The sequence below is a fragment of the Mus caroli genome, chromosome 1, assembly GCF_900094665.2.
Source record: "Mus caroli chromosome 1, CAROLI_EIJ_v1.1, whole genome shotgun sequence".
NCBI classification, from domain to species: domain Eukaryota; kingdom Metazoa; phylum Chordata; class Mammalia; order Rodentia; family Muridae; genus Mus; species Mus caroli.
The window spans coordinates 153,446,117-153,453,425 of record NC_034570.1 but is presented as its reverse complement, the minus strand read 5'-3'; positions in this window follow the sequence as shown (position 1 = coordinate 153,453,425).

The following is a 7,309-nucleotide window of genomic DNA, read 5'->3' as shown; positions in this document are numbered from 1 at the left end:
TGTGTGTGTGTGTGTGTGTGTGTGTGTGTGTGTGTAAGAGATAGTAGGAGTAGAGTGTGGAACTCTTCACAATTACATCATTTATGTCAAAATGAAATTTTCTTTAGTAAACATTTTATCCAACCAAATGGATAATGTTGATTTTCAATAATCTCAATTTAATGTAAAGCTATTTACACCTCTTGTTCACTTGGTCCGGGGTAATAGCAGCAGACACAATCATGACCTTTGTCATTTTTACTCACCAGAGAAATAAAACACAAAGGATCACTTTAGAATAGTCAAGGGCCAGGGAACACATTAACCAGAGAAACGTTTAATTCTTAGACTTTGGAGCTTAGCCTGATCAATGTGAAATCTGTATTTGTGTATATATGTAGGTTCTGAGTAGAGTATACTAATGATTAAATCTGATATAAAAACAAAGTCATTTGCAGAAAAAGAAAGAGAGAGAGAGAGAAAGGAAGAAAGGAAGAAAAGTTTACCAATCCACTAGTCTAGCAGCTAAACTGCTTTTTTCTGTTTCCGATGGCACAGAAGAAGCCACAACTCTTATGTTACACTTGGTGTTTACAAACCTGGCATAGGATAACATATGAAATATTAAACATTAAATAGAATAATATAAAATAATAGATGCATCCCTGAGATCATAGAAATTCAGTTGATTCTCTCTCCTCTGTTATTTTTTATGTTGCAGCGTCTGAATCATTTGCAAACATTTCTTCCCTAATCCTTTAGGCATGTTCCTGGCTATCACCGTGATCCTGACCTACTTCACAATGAGGAAATAGAAATTCCAAGGCTGCCCGAGGATTAGAGGCAAAGCTGCTCCTCTTGCATCTTAATCCCATGTTCTTTCCAAAACCTATCTGACTACCACTTCCTCTAAGCAGTTCATTAAGACACGGAGAACCAAAGGAACATTTATGTAAACCCCACCCCCGTTTATGATGTGGGTAACACTCTTCATAAATTCATTAAATGCATTGTGTCTGTTTTATTGATAAATGTAAATATATATATATATATATATATATACATATATAATGTATGCAGTGTATAAGTGCATGTGTATATACATTAAATATACACTATTAATACAAATAAAATGTGTTGAATCTTATCTATATGAAGGGCTTTTTACTTAATATATATAGAATGCTACACATTCATTTATGAACACTTAGTAGACACAATATGTGTATATATATTTATATACAATAAACAGTAAAAATGTGATCAAGAGTCCAATAAACAGTAAAAATGTGATCAAGAGTCCATAAAGGGTATGAAGGGAGCTAGTGTCCAGCAATGCTCAAGTCAAGTGCATGTAAGATCTATAGGTCTTGGATGACAGATGTAGTTTAAATTCTCCTGATTCAATCTGTAGTGGATCTATCCTCCCTACACTATCTTGCCTCCTCTTAAATTAGTCTTTGGACACCCCATGCATCCACTCCCATTAAGGAGCCTTCAGCTATCTGATTATCTCCAGCATTCACTCAGTGTGATGATCACTCATTCATGGAGGCAAAAGCTAGCCCTGAGAGACAGAAAGAGTCCTGCAAATGCCAAGGTTAGACACAGGAGCCACGGAGACCTGCCCAACAACAAGGCATAAAGTACCAAATTGATTCCAAGCTTGAGGTTTAATCACATGAGTATTAAAATACATGAATGCACAAAATGAGCGACTGATTGACACTACACTTCTAATCTGAAAGACAGAAAATGCCCCAGATATACATCATGATGTAAAATAATACAAAGCAAAATATTTGAGTTCAATTTCTACACACAGACATGGAACACTTCAAAGGATATTCATATATTTTCAGTAAATACATATTTCATATATCTTCCATAAGTGAGATAAGCAACAAACTAACTGCATATTTTTTCATTTGTGTAATTATACATATGTGTATCTATAGTATATAAATGTACACAGTGTATAAATATACACAGACAGCCAGTTCCCACCAGTGTTTATCTGAAAATTAGACTGGGACTGGGACTATTTTTACTGTTTACATTTTTTTGTGGTTTGAAAATTTTAAACAAAAATATTTTCATGTGTGACTTGCATTGTTTTTTAAGATTTATTTTATTTGTAATTATCTGTATGTGTTTCCATCCATATGTGGGTATATGCATTTCTGTTCATGTGCTGAGGCCAGAGGCTTCCAATTCTCTGGAATTGCAAATTACCTAATATGGGTACTGGAAACAAAACTGGGGTCCTCTTCAACCGTGGTATAATCTCTTAACCAAAGAGCTATCTCTCCAGTTCCTTGTGTTATGTTAATTAAGAATTAACTTTGAAAATATATGTCATCCATTGTATATATGCATATATATGCTTGCTTGCTTGCTTGCTGCTCAGGAAGAGGTTAGAAAAAGAAATTTATGTCATACACAAAATCCAGCCCCAACTGGACATTATTTTCTTCCTTTATGAACTCCTCATCATATGACTAACCAACCACACTCTGTGCTTGAATGAGGGAGACACTTTTCTTCTTCTTCTTCTTCTTCTTCTTCTTCTTCTTCTTCTTCTTCTTCTTCTTCTTCTTCTTCTTCTTCTTCTTCTTCTTCTTCTCCTCCTCCTCCTCCTCCTCCTCCTCCTCCTCTTCCTCCTCCTTCTTCCTCCTCCTCCTCTTTCTCTTCCTCCTCCTCCTCCTCTTTCTCTTCCTCCTTCTCTTCCTCCTCCTCCTCTCCCTCCCCCTCCTCCTTCTCCTTTGTTCTTATTTTGTTTTTAACCAATTTTATATAACAGTGGTTATTGTGGCATGCTGGAGAATGCTGTGATTAGTGAGTTATGTACTAACTGGAATGCACTTTATCAAAACACACAATTGTAGATAAACAAAATGTTAAGCCAAGCATAAACCCACAGCACTCACCCTGTGAATAAATAATCTGAGGCCAGAGATATCCAGAATGATAGAAGAAAAGATGCTTGCCCCATAAGGAATAAAGATCAAAATAATGAAATCATGAGTGCTTCTGGTAACCTTATGACTGATGTTTCTAGAAAGATCACCAGATAAATGCTGAGATAGAGAACAAGGTGGCACAGGTTTCAGTAACACCAGCCACCTCCTGTTGCTTCTCCACACTGCTGTGTGGTATGAACACAGTATATGCCTCTTCAAAACCCCTGAAAGTGCTCTCATTACTTTTTTTAAAAAGATTTATTTATTTATTATATGTAAGTACACTGTCACACCAGAAGACACACCAGAAGAGGGCATCAGATCTCATTATGGATGGTTGTGAGCCACCATGTGGTTGCTGGGATTTGAACTCAGGACCTCCGGAAGAGCAGTCAGTGCTCTTAACCATTGAGCCATTTCTCCAGCCCCCTCATTACTTTTTGATAGAACTCTTAAAGAAAGATCGAGATAAGGAAGAAACAGCATCAGTTTCCAGCCAGCTTGAGAAAAATATTAACCTTTCTTAGATCTCAGTAAAGGTCGATGGAGTCATCATGGTATCATGATGTGATACAGTGAGACACGGTATCATGATGTGAGACAGTGAACTAGAGTTGGGAGTCAACTTAGATACCCTAAAGTGAAACCTCAGAGAAAGGCTTGCCTCTGATTGCCTCCTGTCCTCCTTCCCCTTGCCCTTTGTTCTCCATGGGCAAACTATAGAAAACACTCCTCTTTCCCAAGGTAAGTCATGGAAGCCAAACTCTTACCACAAAACCTGCCATAAAACTTAAAAATATTATTCAACCTTTATCCCACTTGTCTTAACATTTGATGATAAGGAAATGTCTGATTTTATCTTCTTTGAGAGAAGGTCAGAAGATTCCCCATCTCAGAAAGGTTCCAATCCAAGGCCAAGAGGGAAGGAATGGGGCACACAAAAAAAAAACTCTAAACAGACAGGCACTGTTGGGTCCTCCCTCCTTGGTCTATTGATCCGACATCTTATCCTTTTGTCTAATCATATCTGCACATGGTTGCCTATTCTTCACCAAATCTATGAAAATGGAGCATTTACATTCATTCCCTGGGTCCCTGATCTCAGAACAATCAAGTCACACAAAGCTGTAATCAAATAAATGTGTAGACTTTTTCTTCTAATTGCCCCTTGTTACAGGAATATTAGCCATGATCCCTGAGAAAGAACATGAAAGAAACAGTCCCTTTTTCTTATCACACCTTAGGTATGACTTCTGTTTTAAAATTGGAAAGAAACAAGGAATCCAATGAATGTTTGGCCAACTTCACAAAAGGAAGCTGCAATCCGTTACCATGGTAACACAAAAACCTACAAAAGAATTATGATTATAGATGAGTATGTCTCTGGTTTAAAAAAAAAAAAGGTATTCTTCAAGGCCGTTGCCACATTTGCAAGTAACCATATTGTGTTTGTCTTATGAGAAATCATGTTTCAAACTTGTCTATAACTGACGCTGGTTGTTTGAAGCTGGACGAACCCTGACTACCATTTCAACGCAGGGCTCCTTCTTCTTGCTCAATGCTATTATTGTCAAATGTACACTTTCAATTGCATAAAACTTAATTTCACTTTTTTCCCCATCATGTGAAACGTTTTCTTGATAGAATTATGTTACAAAACACTTAGCTACTGTTCATCGCTAAACGTTTAGATTATTTAGTGTTTTTTTTCTATTACTGCTAATGTTGCCATAAACTGCTTCATGCTTGTGTGATGTTTATGTCTGCTCAAGACTTTCTAGAGCACATGCCTAGTTTCCTCTTCCTCCCCACCCCTTTTTCTCCCTTTCATTTATCTATCTAGACATAGCTTTCACCTGTATCTTCCTTGTCTGTATGATAATAGAGTATTTTGCTAGATTCCTCATCTAAGGGTACCCTCTTCTGAGAGACTAGCAAAGTTTAAGCATTTAACACTGAAGAGTGGGGGGTGGGGGAATTCCTCAGTTCTACCCAGTCCTACCCAGTCCTACCCAGTCCTACCCAGTCCTCCCTTCTATACTCCTGTTCATCTTATAGGACGCTACATTTTCCTTCTTTAACCCTTCACTTCCTATTTGCTCTGCTTCTCCGTTTGCTGGTCCTCCTCTAGAGTTAGACACTGCATAAATAAATATCACTTGTGTCTTGAAATCTCTTTCCCTTTTATATCATAGCAATTTTTCCTAAGTGTCTAAGAATTATTGAAAGGCTTTTCCAGTGGTCTGTGCTCTAATCAGCTGTTTTTGTAATTTCATAATATATGGTGAACTGAATTAGGCTGGGGATTGTTCAGTGACCCCTAGTGGCTCCTTGGCTTCCTTCTTCTCCCTCATATATCTGTTTTCTTCCTTTATCTCTACAGCCTTGCAACTAGCGTTGGGGAGAGACAGCAGGTGAAACTACCAAGTGTGATTTAATGATTTTTCTATCTTACCCACAGTTTCTCCACAGTTTGAGCATTTCCTGTATTCAAGCTATACTAGGATCTTTGGCTTTGGTTGATTGTTGTGGGATTTTTGTTTGTTAAGAAACTATGTTTTTGCTCTAGTAATCGCAAGTCATTTCTTGTAGAAAGCCTGGCAAGGCGTGGCTGCCTTTCCCTCACTAATACAATGCATTCATTAGTAGATTTCCAATGAGTAAGTGTTAGCCCCTGCTGGAAACTTCTGGAAATTGTATGGGGCCATGAAGAAAGGAATATGTACTTCTCAAAAGGGTAAAACTCAAAAAGGCATCAGGCTTTTGTTTGTGTCTCATGATGAGCTCTAAGTGCCCTCCAAGAAAGATAACTTATGCCCAGAGAGAATCACATTTATTCAAGCAGAATTAGGACTGAATTCAGAGAGAACCCAGACTGGGGTGCTCTGGGGGTGTGCCCCAGAGTTTTAGAAAGCAGCAGCAGCACATACAGCATTCAAGGGAACTGTAAATGATGTCACTTTTCAGAATCTGCGGCTCCTGCTGGCAGATGAACTGTCTGGGGAGAAAGGTATTGTGTGCAGCCACGGTCTCTGAGCGGTTTGGAGAAAGAGATCCCTGGCAGCAGAAGATAACAATATTTTAAGGTCAGTTGTAAAATGAGAGGTGTCTACAACCCAGACTAAAGGTCAGATAGAGGGGGAACTGAGACCTGGTTAACAGTGGGTTGTCTTAAGTGACCCAAGCCAATGCTACCTCGTTTTTATTTTTTTCCCTTGACAAAACTAAGCAAAAAGGTACTCATCTATAATCATAATTCTTTTGTAGGTTTTTGTGTTACCATGGTAATGGATTGCAGCTTCCTTTTGTGAAGTTGGCCAAAAAATATCATTTTACAATTTTACTATACAAGAAAAAAAAATCTGAGGCAGTCATACAGACATGGAAACATGTAGAACCCTTCCTGGTTGGAGGCACAGTGTGGATATAAACGTCTGGAGAACTGACTTGTCGCTATGTAGCAAATTTGAAAATATCCATATCTCAAAACCTTTGCCTTTCGATTTACATTTGCGTCTATTTAAATGAATCCTATATAACAGCTATAGATGGTAAACCTGTCCTAATTTTTAGAAATTAAAGTGTTACAGTTACTACTAAGTATATGAAGATTTATTAATATGTAAATGGACATATCATTAAAAAGGGAGAGCTATGATCACAATGTAAAGATTATTTGATTAAATAAGTTTTCTTGCATGAGAAAACCATTGTAATAGCTATGGAATTTATTTTTTCATACAAATGTAGAGGGCAGCATCTACTTCATATAATTCTAGAATAGAGATTTGACTTGTGCTTGCTTTCTGTCTTCAGAGTTCTCATTCTTATGTTGACTGCCATTCATGCCAAGACTGACTTTATAATATTTAACTAATCCTCAGTATTTGGGGACTGTTCTTTAATATGTTTTTGTTTCCTTAAATAAAAGGTGAAAAACCTAATTTAACAAAACAAAACAAAACAAAAAACCTTTGCCATTCACAGCAGGTCATGTCCTACCTACCAGAAAACTTTAGACAGGTGCACAAGGAAACAAGTTTAAGAGTGTTGATGGCAGTTTGTGTACTAGAAAATGAAATAGTCTAAGCATCCAGTGGATAATAGCTAAATTGTAATATGTCTATACAAAAGAGTTTCATACATTGGGAGTAAATCAAATAATTCATAAATTGTATACACATGGTTCTGGGTGTTATGGTGCGCCAGGAATGCCAAGCAGAAGGAAGCAGAATTCAAGGCCAGTCTGAGTGACACAGCAAGTGTGAGGACAACATGGGCTGCACTGTGAGACTATCTCAAAAGATAAAGAGAAGAGAGGAAAGAAAGAAAGGAAGAGGAGAGGAGAGGAGAGGAGAGGAGAGGAG